The sequence below is a fragment of the Castor canadensis genome, chromosome 5, assembly GCF_047511655.1.
Source record: "Castor canadensis chromosome 5, mCasCan1.hap1v2, whole genome shotgun sequence".
Classification (NCBI taxonomy): domain Eukaryota; kingdom Metazoa; phylum Chordata; class Mammalia; order Rodentia; family Castoridae; genus Castor; species Castor canadensis.
Genome location: NC_133390.1, coordinates 50,377,196 through 50,399,041, shown reverse-complemented (window position 1 = coordinate 50,399,041; position 21,846 = coordinate 50,377,196). Strand labels below are relative to the sequence as shown.

The 21,846-nt window shown below is 37.2% G+C and overlaps 1 protein-coding gene and 1 non-coding gene across 20 annotated transcripts in view; both read left to right on the top strand.

The window, feature by feature from the left end:
• The window catches only part of Abi3bp (ABI family member 3 binding protein), a 242,276-nt gene that overhangs the window by 4,258 nt on the left and 216,172 nt on the right, over positions 1–21,846 (top strand). The window lies entirely within an intron of this gene.
• On the top strand, positions 7,010–7,141 carry LOC141423740 (small nucleolar RNA SNORA51). The gene has a single exon (XR_012448559.1). It is a non-coding gene; the product is annotated as a small nucleolar RNA SNORA51 (small nucleolar RNA).

Sequence of the window (21,846 nt, the reverse complement as noted above, 5' to 3'; positions counted from 1 at the left end):
TGGATAGATGTTATAACACAAACCATCATGGCTATTAACTACTATTGTTATTATTCTCAGAGACAACATTCTTTGAATGCATACTGCATATGGTAATTTAGTGCTACATATGTTTAAGGTGGAAAATCTAAATTCTTGAAGCCCTCTATAAAGCATGTATCTTATTATTTCCATTTTATAGAGCACCAGATTGTGCCTCCGGGTGTTTAAACATTTGCCCCAAGTCACACAGCCAGGGAGGTAAAATACCCTTAATTTCAACATACTATCAGTTTTCCTCTTTATGTAAAGATACATTAATTTGTTCAAGTAACAAATACTATCCCATGTACATGCAGGGCACTGAGCTGCTTGGGATCTGTCTTCAGGAAGCTGCCTAGTTAGTTACTGGAGGAGATGGGTGGAAGGTGATAATTCCAGGAGAGTGAGATCCAGCTCCAATGTGGGTGAAGCACAAAGAGTTTTGAGAATAGGCAGAAGGGTGTGATCTAGATTGGAGCATTGTGAGGGACACTTAAGGAAGGTCTGAGGGACAAACACAATTTGGGACAAGGAGCAGTTTGACAGAGAGGTCAGTGAACTTCCCAGCAGAAGCAGCTGCTGGGCCAGAGCCCGTGAGACACCTGGAACCAGAGCTCAGGGATTATTAAAGCATTGCAAGGGGAAGCCAAGACTGAGAAATCTACCCAGGATGCAATTGTACCTTCCTTGCCTCCTCTGCCCTGACTCTTCGAGATTCATTACAATAGAGGAAACAGACTATTGTCTTTGGAGAGGTGGGCTCTTACATCTTGTCCTGTAAACTTTCCAGCCACTCACCTGAGGGCTGGCTCCCACTCTCCAGGGAATCTTCCGAACCTTACGGTGACAAAACAAGAATGTGTTACTCCAACAGTACAATCTTTCGTGTCTCCAAAGGCTGGTTGGTACTTAGGAAGGGTTGGGATGATAGTGGGGACTGCAGAGCCTACTGGGTAGAGTTCTGATTTTATCTGAACAATATTTATGCATGTATTACTAGACCTGTGTTAATACGAAGAAATGTTTCTGCTGATTAAAAAAAGTTGGAAAACCACAGAAGAATCACTTAGGCGTTTTTTACATTTATAAAGTTTCTTGATGGATTTATTGATATGTTTGTTTTTTCTGGTTATTGAATATCTACCAGGTAAAACTGAATGAGATTTGGCCATGCTATAAAAGAACTTTATATTAGGAATGTAAAAATCATCAAGCATAATTTGCTTTAGTGCTAAGTTGAGAACCCAATGTTTTAAAATAGAACTTCCCTGTGTTAATTATACATTCTCTAGTTCAGTTTTGTAGTCTACTCTATCAGGCTGTAAGATATAAAATATTAAGGAGTTTTATCATCTCCCTCTCTCTTTCTTCAAGTTAATAGAGCATAGAGGAACTCTTGAGGATAGAATTCATCAATACTCTATTATAGCAAAGGAGGTTAAAATGTTTTGGAGGGTCATTGGTCTGAGAGTGTCATTTCCTCACTGACTATTGGCCAGAGGTCACCTCAGTTCTTTGTTACATGGGTCTCTATACTATGGCCACTTGCTTTACCAAAGTGTACAAGCCCAGAAGAATCTGCAAACACGATGGAAATCACAACCTAATAGCAGAAATGAGGGCTCATCAATTTTGCGATATCCTATTGGTTAGAAGCAACTCAAAAGTCAGAGGTAATTACACACCTTAGATTATCAAATGCTCAATGGCTGCTTGAAGTCACTGTGTGATATATTGGAACTATGAGCACAGGAAATCTGAGTCCAGAAAACACACTGATTTGAACATTAGCACTCCAATTTCCCACAGAATTCAGCCATCAGTGGCAGATGCTAAATAGGCAAACTGCTAATTTGTCACTCTCCATGGTTGGAATTAATTCTAGGAAATCCCTGAGATTGATAAATATCTTCAGAGTACAAAGGTAAATACTCAGCATCCAACAAAAGCCTTATTTCTGTGTGTTTGAGTAGAGTCAATGCCTACATTCTTTTGCTGATTTGCTATGGTCCATCAAATGTTGATCCTTGTGTGGCACACAAAGCAAATTTCCCCAAAAGAGAAAAACTGCTTTCATTGATGCCACATGAAACTTTTCTTTTAAAAAAATGAACAAATATTAAGCAATGAACACTTATGAACTTGTCATACAGTCCCCATAAAAATATGCTTCTGAAACATCAGTGACATGGCTTTCAGAGAAAACGGAGGAATAACCTGTTGAAACTGTTCTAGGAATGGGGGGAGAGGGTAAAGGAGAATGATGGCAGGGGTGAATTTAACTATAATATATTGTAAGAACTTTTGTAAATGTCACAGTGTACCCCTAGTAAAACAATAATATAATAATAATAAAAAAAGACTGAACCACAATTTTACTCCATGCTCTTAATGTTTGCTTGAGTTTTCTGCCAACAGTCTTCTACAGCGAGATTGCTATGGTGTGTTGTAGGTTTCCCTGACCTAATAAAACCCTGACATGTATTCCCCATAGTTTTGATGGGAATTTGGGGTCCTTAGAGCCAGTCTGAGGTTTGAGGACCTCACAGCACCCAAGTTATGAAGGTGGCTTAAGGCTCCTCCCTGAGGAATTCTGAAAAAGGAGATAGAAGATATGACACTTTCACAGAAAGTTCATTATCGTTCTTTAGCCAAGGATGGTGCATCTAAACCTGGACCATTGAATATCAGAGCAAACTCAGCCATTGCAAGCACCTTCTGATCAAATTAGAAATTAATTTTAGGGAAGATTAAGGCCTAATCCAAAGCTTACCCATGATAATATTTTCTTCTTTCAATATAAGTTTACCAATGAGTGTAGATGCTATATATCCATCCCAATACTTATAATCCTGGCTGCACCTGAGGATAACTGAAAGCTTTTTTTTTTCTTCTGTATAAGTAATGCTTTGTCTTCTACCCAATTATGACTTAATTGGTTCAGGATTATTCCTCAGGTTACTCCAAGATGGCCAATGCTTGAGAACTACCGATCAACAGCTTTTCAAAATGTGCATGCATAAGTGCTTGATAAATATTTGTGGAAGAGTACAAACTAAAATTTAAAAGTTGTGAGTAAACTGTTTTGTTATTTAAATTCTAATTTTTATCAAAAATATCTTTGCAGCTTTATTCCAAGGTTTTAAAACATAATTTGGAAAATTTTTCAGACTTCTTTCTTAAGCTATATAAAATGCTTGAAATTGGGGTTATTCTTCAGTGTTAGAAAAAAATCTCAGAAACTGATCTGAGAAGCCATGCCTCTGTTTTTCAGGATTAAACTTACATTTATTCATTTTGTTATTTAATTAGTATTTTTAAGTCATCGTATTGGGATTATAAAGATGAGCATGGCATTTACTGCCTTAGAGGTGTTTGAAATTAGTTCTATTTAAAACTTTTTTGAGCACATAAAAGCCATTTTATCTCATATGAAATCATTGTTGTCTTAATTCCTTATCCTCATTTAACAACCAATATTGGGGGAGTTAATTCATTTCACTGTGTTGTCATGCACTAGCTTTGACATACAAAGAAAAAGACTGAATTGATGGGATATATTAATAAAATAGAGCCTTGTGAGCACAGTCAATGCAAAATACTGGAGTGAAACAAACGTGCAGTAAATCTCCCTCCTCACAAAATTCAGGTTATGTGAATTACTTTTGGAACTAGTTCCTTTAAATTGTGTACATTACCATCCACATTCCTGTTCATCTTATTTCTGTTTTAGGTTAAGGATAATTTTTGAGCACATAGCATGTCCTATAACCTAAAACGTATTTGAAATGCATTCTGGTGTGTCTCCAGTACAGTGAGTCTCTGAATATTGAAGGAACTTTTGCTAGGAACTTGAATAGGCACTTTGCTTCCGAAGTGCTGCCAAGGTGGAGTTTCAGATTTCCTTTCTCCTTAAATACCATCCTTTGATTTTTCCATTCTGTTAGTTGATAAGAAAACATTCTGGCTTTCCAAGGGCCCTGCTGAGAGTGCCCCTGCGCACTGTGCACATGTGTTGTGGGGGTGTGCAAGACCTAACAGGCCTGCCTCCTCTGAGAGCAGTAGATTCTACCATTTAAGGAGGGGTCTAGGGTGACTGCCAAATCATGCTGGCAGAGAATGCTGGAATTCAGTCCTGTTCCAGATATGTGGTCAGATGACGCAGGACAGTTTCCTTCTCCTTCCACTTTCCCAGATGGAGTTAAATCCCCACTAGCCAGTAAGTTAAGGACAAAGTATCCAATGACCTGAACATCAACCCCTCTATCTTCTTCTGGTCTATCCTCTTCGAACATTTGTGACAATCCTACTGTCACAGAAAACCACTCATATTTTCACTAGATTTAGCAGGAAAATGATACTGGGCAATGCTGTGCCATTGAGGTTTACCCTAATCTGTAGTTTATAAAATGAAAAGATAAATTGAAAATTGCAATATAGTTTAGTGGATAAGCACAGAAGTTAATATGAGCCTGGGAAAGTTACTTAATCCTCTCTGAACATCAGATTTTTTTTCCTCTGAAAAGAGAGAATAATAAAAATATCAGTTATTTTCCTTGGTTTCCATTAATAAACAATATAAGGGTGAATTCAGTGGATGTTTTGACGGTTACTTTCTTAACCTAAGTAAGGGGAGAGGTGAAGATAAAGTACACTTTTGGAATCTCTTTACTCTGTGTAGCAGTTAAAGAGAGATCTGCTGGTCTCTCTGTGGCCTGGCAACATCTTGAAAAGGTGCTGAGAGAAAAGAACTCTCTTGCTGGATGTCAGAGTCTAGTACGTCTGCCTATGGTGTAGCAGCATTGCATTGAGGAGGGATCTGAGGAGTGAGGCATTGCAGATGTTTTAGATGTAATTCTTGACATCAGCATCCCACTCCTGCTTGCTGGTTCATCCTCCTCTGCAGGATTTTGGAAGGTCCTTCTTAGAGCTGGCCTTTTACTGTGAAAGATTTGGGAGCACACATGGTAGTCCTTGATCATTCTTTTCCTCCACTTGTCTTTGGGATGTGGTACTGTGTGACTTGGCTTTTTCCTGAATGCCTGTATAGTCTGTCTGTCCATTCTCAGGCACTGGGTTGGTTTGATTCTGTGACTGATGAGTTACCTGATGGAATTCTGTTTTTTTTCCTTTTTCTGCCAGTACTGAGGATTAAATCTAGGGTGTTGAGCTTGCAATGCAAGTACTCCACCTCTTGAGCAATCCTCCCAACCATTTTGTTTGTGTTTTGTTTTTGAGACAGGATCTCGCTAACTTTGCCTGGGCTGGTCTCAAACTCATGATCCTCCTGTCTCCACATCATGGATAGCTGGGATTACAAATGTGCACCACCATGCCTGATTAATCAATGTAATTCTTTTTCTGTCCTCTCACTTTTTGTTCCTAGTCCTTCTCTTTCCTAAACCTTTAGCTTCTTCTCCTACCCTGTCTCTTCCTCCTACTTCCTTCCTGTCCTCTTTCCCCTTTCTCTTAACACTATGAGTTTTCAGAGCATTCTCTTAGCTTGCACACTCAGCCACCTTCTGCTGGTCATTTGGCTCGTGTTCTCACCTCACAGATGACTCTCCATCTGTTTGGATGTACTAGGAATCATCCCTTGGAAGACAATGCACACTTAATATCTTTTTCTAAATGTTGTTTCTATGTCATGCTAGGGGTTATAGTAGGTTGAAAATACCATAGCTTCTTGCTCATTTATCTTGCATCAGCAAGCTTGAAAAAAAGTAAACATTTACATTCATCTGATAGGCTTTGTTATACACACACACACACACACACACACACACACACAACTATATAACCGTATCAAGTTCATTCTTAAATGACTTGGACTATAGCATAAGTCATTGTGTCCTGTAAAGAATGGCAACAACATATGTACGATAAAAGTCAGATATTATAGTATCATTTCATAAAGTTCGTTTTCTGTTTCTTCCTGGATGTTTGTTCTGTTGCAGTTATTGGAGTTTAATATTTTGAGTAACTTGCAGGGAATTTTGCTGTTTTGTAGTGGTTCAGTGAGTTGGATCTTATATTCAAATGCTATTTTTCTATTCATGTGACTGGTAACCAGCATTTCTGTGAAACTGGGTTTCTGTGTTAAGTGTCCCTAGGAAATGTGATCCTCTAATTGGAATCTAGATCACAGTCATGGGCATTTAATTCCATTTCAACATACAAACTGAGATTCTCTCTTTGATCTTCATCTCTGAGGCTTGCCATTTTCTTTGCTGCACTCAATGGATGACTTCCAAACTTTCCTCTCATTTTGTTTTTAGCCCTCCTCTCACCTACTTTTTCTGTGCTTGGAAGATGATTCACTACATCTGCCATAGTAACTTTGTATATTATATTGGGTTTTGGAATATTCAACCATTAAGAATAAATACTGGAGAAATAAATACAGGCAGCCCTCCATATTCATAAATTGCACATCTGAAGTCTCAACTAATTGTGGATCTAATATATTTAAAAAACAAATTGCATCTGTATTGAACAGGTACATCCTTTTATTCTTGCCACTATTCCCTAAACAATGTAGTACAGCAACTGTTTATATAGCATTTACATTGTACTAAGTATTAAAAGTAGTCTAGAGATAATTGAAAGTATATGAAAGATGTGACTTCCAGATCCAGGTGTGTGTGCAATTGCACACATGTGTTCCATGCTAAGTGGTGGCTGGTTCTCCAGATAATATAAATAAAAAAATCAATAAGAAATAGATCAAAGTCCAAGAAACTAATTTTTTATCAATCAACATATTGATAGTACTCTGCTTTAGAGTTTCAGTCTTGTGTAGATGATCAAGTTGCAAAAGGTATACAGTCTTTTAGTCAAGCAAGTGATTTTTTTATCTTGCTTTGAGAACAACTCAAATTTAAATATTGATAATATAACAGAATCACTTGAATGACTAATAAGAATTATCAATGAATCACTTAGAGAAGTAATCATACTTCAGACTCTAGGTTAGTGAGAATTCCTTAGTCTCCTGGTGCTTACCACAGGCTGTGTTCTCACACTGACTGTATAGAAAGTTTAAGCAAAGTAAATCTACCCCATATATACCTCAGTCCAGGTCCTGTGCCTGGTCTGTATTGTGAATGGGGTGGGAGAAAAAAATTACTTCTTCATATATTCTTGGCAAGAAATCCCACTTTTATGTTTTGTCACCAGTATGTTGGTGCTTTTTCAAATATTTTCAGGTGCGTTTCTCAGCTGTTTATAAAGAATGGGCATTTAGTTTTAGACTGCCTTAAGTCTGTCAGCTGAATTGCATTATGTAACACTTGTTCTTAATCCGCCATTCAGTCCAAGCATCTGTTTTCACTTATATCAGAAAATTAAGACAACAAGTATTTACTGTGGTGTTTTCCAGAGCCATCATAACCCTCAGCTCAAACATCCTCTGCAAGGGCTTTGTGGTGTCCCAGAAACATCCATTTCAATCATTCCTTTTCATGGTTGGAGGTTGATAGACCACAAAGAGACCACAGATGCTAACCCTAAATAAACTTCCTGTAGATTATTAAATAATTTTAAAGATATTAAAGGATAAGCACTGGCAGAGTACAGATATTTTAAGGATATCTCTTTCCAGGGACTTTCTGATTTATAAGAGTATTTCTTTCAAAAAGAAAGAAAGAAAGGGAAAAAGGGGATGAGGGAGGGAGAGAGAGAAGGAGGGAGGGAAGGAAGGAAGGAAGGAAAGAAGAAAGAAAGAGAGGAATGTTTATCTCCATTTATCACCTCTGAATTGAAAGTCTTTCTCCCACCTACCCTTCTTCCTTAATGGTACTTGCATCCTACATCCACAAGGCCTGTGTGTAGAAGATGAATAGATGGGAACAGTAAAAGAAACCTTAGGAGATTCATTATATTGAAATGCATCTGCTGGGTGCCTGGTGGCTCACTCTGTAATCCTAGCTACTCAGGAGGCAGAGATTAGGAGGATCACAGTTTGAATCCAGCCTGGCAAACAGTTTGAGAGATCCTATCTTGAAAAAACCCATAACAAAAAAGGGCTGGTGGAGCAGCTCAAGGTGTAGGCCCTGAGTTCAAGCCCTAGTACCACAAAAGGAAAAAAGAAATGCAACTGTTTAACAAGCCCAGAGATAATAATTCTCACACTAGGGTTGAACATCCTTAATCCAAAATGCTCCAAAATCCAAAAGGTTTTATGCACCAGTATCATGCCACAAGTGGAAAATGTCACACTTGACCTCACATGATGGGTTGTAGTCAAAACACAAGTACATTAGAAATATTGTGTAAAATTAGTCAGGTTATTGTATAAGGTGTATATAAGACATAAGTGAATTTTATGTTTAGACTTGGGTCCCCTCCCCAAGATAACACATTATGTATATGCAAATATTCCAAAAATAACAAAAAAATTGAAAGTTGAAACACTCGTAGTCTGAAGCATTTTGAATAAGTGATGCTCAACCTGTGTTGAGGAGGAAGGGATTGCTGAATGCATTGGTCCTCAAGCCATAGCATCAGAATCCCAGAGGGCTTGTCAAAACTCAGAATGCTGTGCCTTAGCCCAGGGGTTCTAGTTCAGGAGATGTGAGGTGGGGTGGGTCAGAGAATTTGAATTTCTCATAACTTTCCAGGTGATACTAGTCTTGCTGGTCCTGGTACAACATTTTGAAAAACACTAACTTAATGAATCTGTTAAGTATGCAGAGCCCTATCTCACCCAACACCTACTTTTACTATGCTCAGCAGAATCTGATTCAATTGTTCTAGTAATTTGCATATTAAACAACTACCACTGATGAGTCTGATGAGAGCAACCATGTGTTGAAAAATTATGATCTTATAATCAGTATTAAGCACTGAGGCACTAATTTGAAGAAAGTGATTAGTATGAATTTAGCTAACTTATATAGTTCCATAAATTTGGAGAACCTGTACTTTTTGCTGTTCAGATACCTATTTATAGGAAAATGTTTAGCTTGAGATAGAATTCTTGTTCTTGTGATGAACTTGCTGGCCACCTTTAATACTTAGAAACTATCTTTTACAATAGCTTCCTGGAGCACTGGACAGCTTTCACTTAATGTAACCTTGTTTGGTGGTGAATAATGTTTAAAACTTGTGCTAAAAGGTTTTGGTGACATTATGAGCTATTAGTGGGAGTCATTCCACTTGTGAATATAAATTTGAAAGCTCAGCCCTAATATCAGCCACACACATGTGTTAAGTCTTATCCAAACTCAAGAAAACATGTTATAAAGTCTGAACAGTTTACTAGGCCAATGAATAAAAATGCAATCATGAAACTAAGGATGAATTTGATATAGCATTTAGAAGTTTCTGTCATTTTGATTTTCATAGGTTGATAGCCAGCTGTTCAGCTAAACTGGATATCAGCCCACTGGTGAGCACTACCCATGACACTTGAACTTGGCAGTCAGCTGAAATCATCGTGTGCATGGCATGCAGATTAGAGTCTCTTCTCTTAGCTCAGTGGATCCATAAAACTCTTGAAGTTGTATGTAACATAGTGCACATGTGGGTCTGCATGCTTTTTTCAGAGTGTTGGTCTTTGGATATTGAGCTTCTCCAAGACGTCTAAGAGTCAATAAAAATTAAGAACTGTCTAGACAAATAACTTATGAATAAGCATTAGGATGGGTCAAGTGAGTGACTGGAAGAATAGCCATAGACTCTGCAAACAGGAGTTTGAGATAACTCATGAAGAATCTCAAATTTTATAACAATGATGTGAACAAAATTTATTTTTGTAATTGATTTTGATGTGATGTGAAGAATTTGTGTGGAAATATAATGTACAACATAACCCTCGGCTATTGTCACCTCCTGTTTTTCATACCCTTATATTTATAGCATTGCACACTTGGACCATCCAATATGAAGAAAGTCAGCTGCCATGTCATGACACATTTAAGCAGTCCTGTAGAGAAGTTCATGTGTTGCAACACTGAGACATAAACTTGTTAGCCATAGGAGAAAGTCATCTTGGAAGTGCATTTTCCAAACCCCCGCCTTCTGATGAATTTGGCACAGATCAATATCTTAACTCAACCTCATGAGAGACTCTGAGCCAGAACAGCCCAGCCACAAACTTCTCCCAAATTCCTGATCCACAGAAAATGGGGGGACAATAAATGCATACTATATAAGCTGCTAAGCTTTGGGTTAATTTATTATTTAGTAATAGATAACTATATAGGGAGTATAAACGACTAAGTAGAGTAAAAATACAATGAGAAATACAGATAAGCTTATTTATTGGCCTATGCCTTTGGAGATGGAGTTTTGCCTATGGGCAAAAGATAAGTGGCAATAAATTCTGAAAGAGAATTTTTGGATTACCTTTTCTAAGACCATACAATACCAGGCATGAATGCTAATTAAGGAGTGGTTGGAAAAATACATGAACAAATACCCTCTAAAAAAAACGCATAGAAAATATTTGATAACTTATTTAGAGTGGCTTAAAGACCACATTTTCTGAAGCTTTTATTAATTGCCTGTCATTTATTCCAAAGACCATATCAGGACTGGCTTTAGGCCAAATATGTGGGTTTGTATTTGTTTTGCTATCATTTAGGAGAGTCAACCTATGCCCAAGACAGCTTAAAGAGAGCCAGCTCTAAAATCTGCCCTGTGTTTGACCTATATCCTTGCATTCCCACTGAGAAACAAATGGGACTCCCGAGACAAATTTGGATCAGTCAAGCACTCATCTGCTTAACCTTAGCTTTGACTACATGGTGAAGTTTATGCCATGGCATTCTTCATGTAATTATATCTCCAGAGTAGGCACTGTGACATTTCATGTCTCTTACAAAAAATTCATTTTATAAGCACCCAAAATAATATGAAAATAAAGATACAAAGAGGAAAGATAGGCACTGCTTTGGTGTGGTTTATATCCTAGTAAAAGGAATTTTAAAAACCAAATAGGCAGTAAAAACTATAGTTGAGGAATGAATAAAGCTGAATTGGGTACAAAGAAAAAGGGGATTTGTTTTATAGGAGAGTTGGAAAGACCTTCCTTTTCTGCCATTCTATAAAATTTTTATGACATTTCCACAAGGGTTGTATTTTATTTTTTAAAAGCTTCATGTGAGAAATTTCTTTATATGTTCTATCTGTGGAGGGTGAGGCAATTTTTCTAACTCCAAATCAGAATACAGAGTATATATGAACATAGTTTTGAAGACGGAGGAAGCATTTACCTAAATAAACCAGGGCTCTCACAGAACTTTACAGATGCTCTAATTCTGTATTTTACATATTGTGTACTTCATTAATGGATGCCATTATTGTTTTAAGTCAAGCACATTTGCTTCCTTCAAAAAACACCACTGTTTATAAAATGTTAGTAAGACCTTATTAACAAAGAACACAACAAAGCATAAAGTTGGGAAAGCAATTTCCATCCAAGACCAAAACTCAGACTGGGTCACTGGTCTTTTGTACAATATGTCCATCACTCAGGGAAGCACACAGCACCATGGGATCTCTTGTTTTTGCTCAGACCTGACCCACCCCAGTATCTTATCATAGTTGCCAAGGAAGGGCTATGTTAGTAGTAAAAACAACTTACTGTCATTTCCATATCTACCCTCAATAAACACAACTAATTAAGCAAGCAAAATAGGTTTTTAAAGCATACTCTGTGAAGAATGCTGTGATGAAACACAAGAGTCAAAGTGAAGAATTTGAGTGAGATCTGTAAGTATCAGCGCCACAAAAAGATGCCACTAGAAAAATTACAATTGTGCAGAGATGAACTATTGTATAATATTTTCCCTCCTGTCCTTGAAATTGGGAGTCACCTTCATCCTTATTGGCCCATTTCCTACAAGGCTGCTAGGTCAAACTGGGGGCTCCCTTTTAAATGACTTATTTGCTTCTAAGAGTTGCTCATTAGATGTAGGGGGATATGGCTGTTAGGTCTGATTTTGTTCGCTTGCTTACTAAAGTTGAATTATAGCAAAACAAAATAAGAAAGGATTTTCAATGAGTAATGGCTTTTATCTACACTCAAATGTAGACATTTTCAACTTTCTTAATATCCAATTTCTCTTTTTTTTCTAAGACAAGGAAATCATAACAATATCCTTTAGGAAATTCTCTATACTTTTATTGACATGTGGAATTATTGAATAATCTCAGGTCAGCATATTAAAAACGACTAACTTCCTATCTAACAGAAGAACTTTTTTGCCTCAATTGTCTGTAAACAATTCACCTATGGTCTCTTAGAGAGTCACGATTTCAAACACCATGTTGAGCAGGTCTGACTCTTCCTTTCTTGGGATACGTGTTATCCCATGCCACACCCTAAAACTAAACATGACTTATTTCAGTATTACTCTCAGCTAACTAGTAAATACTTTGTAGTTACAGCTTAATCTAAGGAATAAACAAAATATGACTTTTTGCATCTTTCCAACTATAAACACACTGGTAAAGATGTCTTCTCTGTTTCTTTTTTGTCTACCTGACTGCTTTGTCCAATCTGGTAAATTTTGTTTGTCAGTGTTAATCAATACCCAAAACATTTCTGTCACCCTAGAATGTTCCACTGTGCATTGTAGGCAATCTTTTCCCACTGTAAGTCCTTGACAACATTGATCTGATTTTTCTCCTTAGTGTTACCTTTATCACAATATCCTACAAATAGAAGTATGTACTATGCAGTCCTTTTTGTCTAGCTTCTTTTCTCTTAGCATAGTGCTTTTATGATACAACTATGCTATTCCAAGTGTTAATAGTTCTTCTTATTAGTTGAGTAGGAGTCAATCATATAACTGTACCACAGTTTGTTACTTAGTCTTTAATTGATTGACATTTGAGTTGTTTCTAGCTTTAGGAAATCATGAATGTTTGCTTATGGGTGTGTGAATAAATATTTTTATTCGCCTTTGGTAAATATCTGGGAGTGGAATTGCTTTGACATACATTAAGTGTATGCTTAACTTTATAAGACAAAACAAACTGCTTCCCAAGTGGCTATAGCATTTTTTATAAAAACATATAGAATCTAGTTGTTCTACATATTTGCCAGAATTTTTTTTTTTTTGTGGTACTGTGGTTTGAACTCAGGGCCTACACCTTGAGCCACTCTACCAGCTCTTTTTTGTGACAGGTTTTTGACATAGGGTCTCTCAAACTATTTGCTTCAAGCTGGCTTTGAACTATGATCCTCCAGATCTCTGCCTCCCGAGTAGCTAGGATTACAGGCATGAGCTACCAGTATTCAGCTTGCCAGAACTTTATATTGTCAATATTTTTTTAAATTTTAGTTGTCCTAACAGGAATTTTAGTTTTGAATCCATACCTCTGATCCTTAGGGATTTGCCCACACTGCTTGGGTATCTTTCTTTTAAAAAGAATAATAAATAAGAGATTCATTTTCTTAGACACCATACCTGTTCTAAGTGGTAATAGGCAAATTAATTTGTTTAAACCCATGCTGATTTCTTATCAAACGAGATAAAATATGGAAACTGGCCACCTTTGCTTGACACAGAGGTGTCAAGTTCAGTAAAGTTTAGTTTTATCTCCTTCTCTGCTTACATCTTTCTTTTATTATGACCCCAAATTAAGCAACCTAAATTGAACTATCACATACTCTTTGCCTCTTTTGGCTTCAAGATTCAATTTAAGACTGCTTTAAACACTTTGAAAGAGCTCTAAAAAGAAAAATGTTAGCTAAAATCTGAGCATCCCAAATTATGTAGAAAATAAAGCTCTTTTCTTTTATCCCTAATCATACCGTGGTTGGAGAAAGAAGGCATGCAGCAGAAAAATGACCACTGGACTTGAAAAAAAAGTCTGTATTTTAGTATTTGTTCTGCTTCTAACTGGGTGGGTGACCCAAGAGGAAATAATTTAATCCCTCTGGGTCTTAGTTTTCTCATCTAAGAAACACAGAGCATAATTCAGTTGATTCTCCCTAGTTGGAATGGTTGTGTTCTATAACGTTGCTGCAAAAGACCAAATCCATGAACACTGAACCATTGCTTCTAGGAAAAATACACAGTTGGGTTCCTGTGAGTCTCCGGTCCACTTTTATCAAAGGACCAGCGTAACTTTGTTATATGTTTCTATTCCAAGACACCCTATTGAATATATGTTACTGATTCATTAACATTGAATTCATGGCTGACACCACTATTGCTCATGCCTGAATAAAGCATATTTAACTCACATTTTTTCCCAGAAGTGCAGCATAGTCTTCTTGCAAGTAAAAATACTAGACAGCCCTACAGTACTGTACTTACCAGCCTTTCTTTCTTTTTTTTTTTTTGAACTTAGGGTCTTGTGCTTGCCAGGTAGGTGCTCTACCACTTGAGCCAGACTCCAGCCCTTTTTGTTTCAGTTATTTTTGGGATAGAGCCTCGTGTTTATGCCCAGCCTATCCTTGGACTACCCTCCTCTGATTTGTGCTTCCCCTATTTGTAGCTGAGAAGATAGTAGTGGCACACTACCCACTTTTATTAGTTGAGATGGGCTCTCACAAACTTTTTGCTTGGGTTGTCCTCAAACCTTGGTCCTCCTGATCTCTGCCTCCCAAGTAACTAGGATTACAATTGTGAGCCACCACACCCAGCCCCTTATAGGCCATTTAAAATAGTTAAGTCACCAACAAAAAGTATAACAATGGGAAAAGTGTGGCACCCAATATACTGTGAAAAAGACATTTGTTTACAGTATGAGGCTGAAACAAGAAGGCAGAGTGTCACCTTGTTCAGCTTCAGCTGGGAACATGAACATTAGTTGGCTTTGCACATACCGCTTTGCACATGTCCACAACTAAGCAGTATAAGTGATTTGAATATTGATTTTGGGGTTGTGAATAAATTTTAGCAAATAGAAAACTCTTTGCATATAGAATCTTCTAGTAATGAGGACTCACTGTATTTGCCACTTCTGTGGATGATGGGGTAGATCATGTGTGTGGTGTATGTGAAAGGACACGGTGACTGTTATTGTTGTTTAGCATGGATGCTTTTTCCATCTAAGGGCTAGGAAATTTGGAGAATTCATAGGAAAACAAAAAGAAATTTCTGTACTTAAATATGTTACTCACTGGGTCCCAAATGCCATAAGATATTAGGGAAACTGGAAAGCCTGATGGAAGTGCTTATTTACCTTTTAAAATATGCATTAAAATGGAGATTGCATCAGGATGAAGAGCCTTGACTTGCAAAAATAATAACCCCATTGTTTGATTTTTTTAAGGTGGGTAAAGGGCTTATTGAAACATGGTTGTTTTGTGCATATTAGCAAATGAGGATTGGACCATATTTAAACTGAGTGGTCATCCATCACTTCTTAGTCCAGAGAATAAGTTTTGCATCTTAAAAGTGCTTAATGAAATATTTGCAATCACTGGTTTATTTGTACATAACAAAAACAGATAGGTTTTTTTACATAATAATTTTTATTTTGCTTTTCAGTTTACAAGATATTTTCATGTAATTACCTCATTTTAATTTCCATGGCATACATTTTCTTTGCTAAAATATAATGCAGAGGTTTTAATGGCAATGCTAACTTTATTAAACCAGGGAGATTCTAAGTACACTGATTCATTGAGCTATTCAGGTGAAATTAACAGGTGGCAGAAATGTTTTCCTGGGAACTAGTGTGGAGGGAGGGCTGGCATTCCATTCCCAGATGCCCTTGTTGGAAGACACACCCATCTCAGCCCACATTTCTGTGATTCTTCTACTGACAAAGTGCATGTTGATTTGACTGGCAAGAACCTTCACACCTCTTTTCTGTTTTAATTTCCACTTTTAAGATCTATTTTTGATGGCCTTGTTTCTAATCCATTTTTTTTAAATTGCGGTTTTGTTAGGACAAAGAGAAAAAAAGTATCTTTAAAAGCAGATGAGAGAAATTTAGCTACCATTAGCTTTTCTTGAACATCTATTAAGCTCTATATTTACCCGTTCCTTTCTTTTCTATAAATTTCTATAAATCCTACCAAGTATTTTTGATTCTTAGAGGGGAAAAACCCAGGATGGGTGGTAGGCATAAAAGTGGAAGCACATTTTGCTTTTGGAGTCTACCCATATTCTCAATGTTCTTCCATCCAGAGAGGGAGTCCACAATACCTGAAGACTCTAATTGCCTATTCTGGACTTGCCTTTAGCCTGTAATGCTGTCAGTTTTAGACTATCCCATCACCATGCTTTGTCACAATGTCCTGAGTCAGCACTTTATTACTACTGTCTTTTTAAAAAAAATTATTGTGTATTAACATTATTAATTTTACATGGTTCAGTGTGATATTTCAATACACTCTCATTCATAGTGGACAGTTAAGAGTTGGTGCTAGCTAAAAGTCTTATTCCCTTGGAATATGTGCTTTTTATCTAAAGATGCTTGTATGGATAAAACTTTAATGCAAGAAGATCAGGTCTGTCCTCCCTGTGGGAAGATTTCAATGACTAGGTATTGTCATAGGGGAAGAATTTGCTAAGGCATAACAGTCATCCTTATGTCTCTAAAATCATGTCAAGTAGGTGACTCCTCTATTCACATGTCAGTTAGGTCCTAGAAAAGGCACCAAACAACATCTTCACTGCAGAAAGTCGTGACAAATACAAACGCTTGCTTGAAACTTGTCAGGCATGTTGGGAGAAGACTGTATCAGAAAATGGTATCAGCAGCCGCCCAAATTTCCTGAAACCACTGTAATTACCAAGAAAGTAGTTTTAACATCTCTTTGTTTGATGGACCCCTTAGAATAATTCAGCTTTAGTTAGGACTTAAAGACAAAAGGTTTGGCACGAGACCTGTGAGGGCCCCTTTCCAATCATTTCATTGTGATACTCAGATGGAGTAACAGGACTAACAGGTAGCTTTCACAGTCCTCCCCATCCTCCTTTGCCACTGAGTCCTTCCACCTCCCCCTCTCCTTAGGAGAGGGAGAACAAATGCTGTGGACTCAGGGAAAAGCTTCCAGCACAAACTGAAGCTCTGCTCTCCCCAGGGTACTGACCTAAGAAGCGGGAGGGGTGGGGGGACAAGCCAGGAGTTATGGGCTTTCAGCCTTGAGGAGGAGTCTGGGGACTCTTTCTGTACGGTGGGTGAGAATGTGTGAATTTCATTGACATTGCTGAGTTTCAAGTTTTTGGGTTCTTCTGAATAATGGAAAAAGCCAAGAACCAAGGCTCCAAATACCACTCTGGGTTCAAATGTCTCTAACTCTGCAACTCAATACCTGGGGATCAGTTTTATGTACTGTGTCATATTTTTTGGTGTGTTTGTTTTGGAAAGAATTATAGCTTTACCCCCAAGATGTCCAGCTGGGTACCCCACTTTTCATAGCAGCAAAACCCAAGATATTTTAATTTTTTTTTTTTTTGCAGTTTTGTGGCTTGAACTCAGGACCTTATGCTTACTAGGCAGGAGCTCTACCACTTAAGCTATGACCCCCAGGCCAAAACCAAGATTGATGCTCCTGATTTTACCACTGATTTTACCATTGTTTTATGGAATAAGAAGCCAAACCTCTGCTTCAAATAAAAAGCTAGTAATTCATTCTATAAATATTTGTTCATTGCTTACTATATAGCACAGGCCCTGTAGGAGAGCGGGCATAGAAAAGAATGTCCTTTACTTTTATTTTAACATAGATATATATCTGTTCATACAGCTACAGAGACAGTGGGCCATTCAGGCATGTAGCCTGTAATGAAATTTAGACTGCAGCAAGATTTTGGAGGCACAGCCAAGATTTGGCTTGATCTGTACATGTTGGAATACCCTCATGGGAGTATTCTGCTGAAAGAAATGCTGTAACTACTTATGTAATATAAAGTTTGTAAATCAAGGCCATGTTATAATGATTTCCTTCACAGAATGCTTATAATATAGTTTTTTAAATTAAAGCTTACTTTACATGAGCGAGAAAAAAAAAGTACAGAATACATTTTCCCCTAAATCTTAGAAACAACAACAAAAAAAGAGATTACTGGGGATTTCCTCTGACTCTTGGCAGATGAGTTACAAAAATGAGTTTCTCTTAGATGTGGATTCTTCCGACTCCACCCTGACCCCATTCCAGCAAAATTCCTCCTGCCTGCTCAAAAAAGCATGATTTTTGTTGTTGTTGTTGATGACATAGATCTGCTTTTCTTCTGTTCTGAGCTATGCCTTGAGATTTGGAGATCCTATAGTTTTTCTTCTCTTGCTTTCAAATGCACAATTTTGGAACAAGATGCTCTTCTGAGTATTATTTACATTTGTGATTGATGGAGAAGTTTGTCAAGTTTATAATAAAATCCAGAGTCAAGGACTTGCTTCTGGCGGTGTTTATTGGGTGAACCCATCCCTTCAGTACTTGGCACTTGCTCTCTTTGCATGGGGCAGCAGTGGGTGCCTGATATGGGGCTAGATTATTGGGTAGTATCCCAACACTCCACTTCTGGCAATGCCACAGGTGAGCCCTAGAGACCTGCATAACCTCACATGGCCTCAGTTATCTCAGCATGGAGAACTTGGTCTATAGTCTCTAAACTTCTCTCTGTTTCTAAAATTCAGAGCATTGCCTCTATAAGTAAGATCACTTTGGGAACTGACTTGTGGCTCATCACAGGCTGCATGTATGAACTTCTTAGCTTTGATGCAGGTTTGTGACTTTCTTGCTTCATGCTTCTTGCATCACTTAGATCATGTCTGTACCTCCCCACCCTTTGTATCAAGCACTGAAGCTATATAAGATGAGGGAGCTGTGATCCTACTGGTGAAATGATACTAGATTACTCCTCCTGTGGGTTTGAAAAAGTTCAGCAAATCTCACAGGACCCATGTCTGTTGGAGAAACTCACATTCAAAGGATCATCTGAATTTCTTTCAGGACAACAAATTATATTTGAGGTCTCTGAAAGGAATCATTTAAGATTTGTTTTTCTTAATAGGATTCTGGGATTCAAAGCTGTGTATTTTGCTAATAGAATAAAAGGCTGGAAATAATTTCAGACATTTATAGATTACATAGCTGTTTGACATGATTGTCTCCCTAAGCCCATCCAAGGCAGGCTAGCCTGGGTCCTCTGGCTCCAGAGAGCCCTATTTTGATGGTAGGTCCAATCATTTGGTAGTCAGCCCATTCCTAATTTAATTCATTTTAGTTAAGTTCTAAAAGCTATCTGGCTACTGACCTAATCTCCATGTGTGTGGATATTTATTTCCATGAAAATTAGGCTAACTGCTAATCAATTATAGATTAAAACTTACCTCTCAGAAAATGTTCATTGAGGCATTTGTGTTCCTAAGACTAATTTAGTAACATTTGAATGTCAAGGTAATTGTGATTGTTTTACTTTACTGAACTGTTTTTACATTGACTAAAATCAGAAAAATGCAAAGAGTCACAGGTAAACCACTATAAAATTGGAATAATTTTTATTGAATATACAAGCTAAATTCTTCTTTATGATATTGGTGCTCCAAAAGGTTGAAAGGTCCAACTTGTCTGAAAAGCATCATTAATCTCAATTATTTTAAACAAAATTTCAATGCTTAAAAACTTAATCTTTCCCTTGGAACTGATAGAAATTCAAATGACATTTACCTTTACTAGTCAGAGTTCAGAGTTAAAAACCCAAGAGGGTATATAGTTCAGTTATTCCTTTCAAAGAAGAGAAAATTGAGATTTAAGAAAAGTAAGTCAGTTAACTTTGATGATATTGTGAATCAAGAACAAAACCGGGTCTGACAAAGTTAAGTCTCTCATATCTTCGGTATTGCCTACAAAAAAACTGACTCTAGAGCTTTATAATTTATCCCACATGCAACATTTAGTGCAAGACTCTCTGATTATCATGGTGGTGGGTATAAAGATACAGCTTACGATCTCCTAGAGTCATAACCTTGAATACAAAGTCACCAACCATGGCATCTAAAATAGCACTTTATGTCTGAAAAGAGTAAGAATAACATTCTTGCATCTCTTTTTTATGTGAGGTGGATGTTACCAGTGTATTTGAGTCTTTATACTCATAAAATTCCCATAACCAAATCTGTGCTGTAATGTTAAAGGTTTAAATTAAGAAACTGTGCCGGGTGCCAGTGGCTCATGCTTGTAATCCTAGCTACTCAGAAGGCAGAGATCAAGAGGATTGTGGCTCAAAGCCAGCCTGGAGCAAATAGTTTGTGAGACCCTATCTCGAAAAAAATCCTTCACAGAAAAGTTCTGGTGGCTCAAGATGTAGGTCCTGAGTTCATGCCCCAGTACCATTAAAAAAAAAGGGAAGAAATTCTGTGTTATAAATCATTTCAACTTCTTATTTACAACACAACAATATGACAATGAAGAATCCACTTACATTTTTGTGTTCAATTATTTTACTTTCAAGTAAGGGGTAGTGAAATTTTTCTGTAAAAGACTTGTCAGTAAATACATTATGTTTTTGTGTGACATATGGCATGAGTCATTCACAAGTCTTCTGTTTTTGTTTTTTATAAAAACAGGTGGTAGACTGCATTTTGCTAGTGGGTTATACTTTGCCCTTTAGAGCATTAAATTAAGAAATAGCATTGTCTTACTGGCTTTGCTTCACCAGAGAGAAGTTGGCAAAGCTAAGCTGATGGATAAATCTCTTACACAGTTTTCTAGATGAGCAGATTAGAGACTGGGTTTATTGATAACAGATCTCTTGTCTGTACTCATAGTTGACACATGAAGTAATGGTTCACTATTTTTGATATAACAGCTGTACACTATGGAAATAATTAGTGTAACCCCTATGTGATCACTTCAGGTTGAAGAACAGAGGCATTCTCAGGATTATGAAGTTGATCCTACTTTCAAGAAGCTCTCCTAGGATTAAATTAGCTAGTCACAGAACTGGACCTGGTTCATGAAGTTTGTTTTGGCCCACTTTCATCCTTTGGGTTAAGTCCTCCCTTAATGAAGAGACATGACAGATTCATACAATCATACATGTAAGATACCTCCATGGTAATAGTAGCACTTATTGTTTGTAAAACTCATCTGAAACATTAAAGTGATTATGGAGATGAAAGGACTTTGTTTTAATTCTACCACTGACATGTTGGCAAAGCAATTCAACAATCTGGACCTCTGTTGACCTCATTTGTTATGAAACCCCAAGGCTCTTCCGCCATTAGCATGCTTTGATTCCAGTTTCTGGTGCATCCAGAATAATGCTTGACTCACAGAAGTTTCTCAAGAAACTTTTAAAAAATGATTGCTATATGAACTCAGTCCTTTCCTCACTGAAATCCCTTCTTCTGATGGTAAATTAAATACTTCCTCTGCTATTTTGTTTTATTTTTATTTCAAGTGAAGTTTTTCCTCACTCACATCACAGCTCTAGTGACTCTAATAGACTCAACTGTGTCTCAATAATAATTGACTATTTTGAAGAATGTTTGCTAAAACCATAGCACTGAGTTTCTTTCATGAACCCTGATATTTAAAGAAACCAGAGTGATTAATGGTTTGAACAGTTCAAAATTCTGTCACAATATCCATAAGGATATTTTCTTAGGCCTTGAAGCAGTTGGGCTTGAGAAAGAAAGGGCTGGAAATGAGTTAGGATTAAGGACCACCTAAAGTGGATTTACTTAGACTCGTGATTCTACTACTTTATGTTCAAGGATTGGCTTTATCTTATGGAAAATAGTTGGCTTATGGATAGAAGGGGACATGATAGAATGGGCATAGAAAAGATCTTCAAATAACCAGTAAGAAACTTCCACCTCCCAAGATATCTCTGATCATTAGGAGTCATCAGTATGTAAATGATAGTTCAAGGATTAAAAATTAATACTATCACAATGAAAAGG